The sequence below is a fragment of the Limulus polyphemus genome, unplaced genomic scaffold (genome assembly GCF_000517525.1).
Source record: "Limulus polyphemus unplaced genomic scaffold, Limulus_polyphemus-2.1.2 Scaffold553, whole genome shotgun sequence".
Lineage (NCBI taxonomy): Eukaryota > Metazoa > Arthropoda > Merostomata > Xiphosura > Limulidae > Limulus > Limulus polyphemus.
The window spans coordinates 148558-151041 of record NW_013666163.1 but is presented as its reverse complement, the minus strand read 5'-3'; positions in this window follow the sequence as shown (position 1 = coordinate 151041).

Genomic DNA, 2484 nt, shown 5'->3' with positions numbered 1-2484 from the left:
CTTTTTCATATGGAACTCAAAGTTAAAATGAATTTAACCGTGATTTCTCTCTGTTATTTAAATATATACAGAAAAGTACGAGAAACAAGCTTGTAACAAAAACTCTACTTCCGAGTTAATACTACTCAATAATGTAAACCGAGTGTCTTAGAAATAGGGGTTACAAAGCAAAATTTGAGAATCTCTCGAGTTTTTTATCTCATTGTCCACTTATGTTTTGTAGCTCAACTAATTAACAAAAGTACCTCATTAATTCTATAGAGAACAGAATTCGTTTCCTTTCATTCAAGAAGTCATATGATCGAATTTAAAGGGGCCCCTGTGTTACAGATAAGAGAAGACATAGGAAAAGAGTTATAGATAACAGAAACGGGTTCTCAAAACATTGCAAAGCTAGAATGAATTTATCTTTTTCCCACAATTAAAGCATTTTAAAATCATTATCGTGTAATAAAAGCGTATTATAATTGCACACGGAACTTGTGAGAATGGTTCATATTAGCTGGTTATAAAAACGTCATTCTCAACTAAACTAGGAGAGTTTACCACGTGTCTGCTATTCACAATACAAGTAATAAAAACATTTTGTAAGTGTAAAATATATACGGATGGCAGTGCCAAAAATAATTCTAACAAGAATATAAGGATGATACAACTATATATAAATCATCCCTACATGACTTTCAATATTAGAATTGAATGTTACACTGTAAAATGCTTGAGTACAATATGCTTACGAGGTTGGTCACTTCGACCGACCTCGTAGCGAAAATATGTAACAGGCAACATTTTTGACATAACTTGGTTTTCCTTGTATGTAAACACTAGGCTCCTCGTTACACTTCATTGACGTCTACTCTGACATGACCACGATATTATGATAAACAAACTGCATACCAACAGTCAGGAATATATAACTTCCAACCGCAGTAATATTAAAGTCAGATATGTATTTTACAGTGTAACATTAAATTTTAATAATGAAAGATATGTAGAGATGATCTATGTATAGCTGTATCATCCCTATATTCTTCTTTGCATTTTCTTCGTACTGCCATCCCTACATTATTTTACATTTACAAAATAATTTTATTACTTGTTTTGTGACGTTTTACACTTGACTGAAAGTTATTGTATTCTATGAATGTGTGTAGTAAAATTTAATATTATGTTTATTGATTTTTTTTACTCTTTCACTTCACACACAATATAGGGGTTGGCTCCTTAAAGAGCATTGGGTATTTTACATGTTACAGTCAAGGGGCAATGATAACATTGTTTATATTAGAATTATGATTTTTTTTATTACTACTAGTTATTACGACTAAGCTATGACACCGTGTACTGCCCAGAAACACATAAGAGTGAATTTGGGTTTAAACTGATGTTAGTGGTAAAGTAGTTTTAGTTGTCTCGACTGATAACAAGAAGAAGCAAAATGAACAACTTGGTGGGTTGATCACTTTTTGGTTTGGTATCTTAGCGATGGTTTCTTGCCTTATTTTTGGGCTTGTTGGGTAGAAAAACTAATGAAAGAGAGTGGTAATTATCTTTTGAAGTAAAAACTTTCTGTCACTGTTGATTTTTAGCGTACATATTTGTATTATGTCTATTGAGTATCTTTGCCGTCCCTACATATAGTCTACTGACTGTATGATAATGTTATTGGCCCAACCTACTATTTCCTCTGTCATTTTCTTTAACATTGCAGACAATTAACCCTTTCTTACATCCAATAATTGATGGCCTAAATGGCCTATTATGTCTATTGAGTATCTTGGCCATCCCTACATATAGTCTACTGACTGTATGATAATGTTATTGGCCCAACCTACCTTTTCCTCTGTCATTTTCTTTAACATTGCAGACAATTAACCCTTTCTTACTTCCAATAATTGATGGCCTAAATTTGACCAAAGTACCCTGTACGTCTTAGATGAAGTTGCGGAAGACTTAAAGCATTATTATACATGCATATTAAACCGAAGTGAATTGATACACTAGGGAGAAAATGTCATGAAAGACTTCTTCCAATTTTCTAAAAGTATCACCAGTCTACTGAGAAGAAAACACACAAGAGGAGCACAGAATACGCAGAGGATTAGTCCTATTGTGAAAATTACGTATTAAAGAGGATTAAAACAGCTTTGACTTGCCTACAAACATAAAACAGAGACCATGTTTTACAACTTAACATCTTTACAGATTCTGGTCATAAGTTTATTTTGTTATGTCACATGAAGACAAAAATTGAATATCTAAACATTCTTTATCAAGTCATTACAGGAAAAAAGAAAAAAAAAGATTCACTAATTAAACATGTTCTTGTAATTGTCGTTAAATATGATGGAGGGAGATACAATTTTAGTTTGCATTTAAAGTTATCGGTATACTACTAGAAGCAAAAGTATTGTTACGACAGCGGAGGTCACGTGACGATATTAACACGCCACGCGCTTCTAGAACGTTCATGAAGCGTCGGGA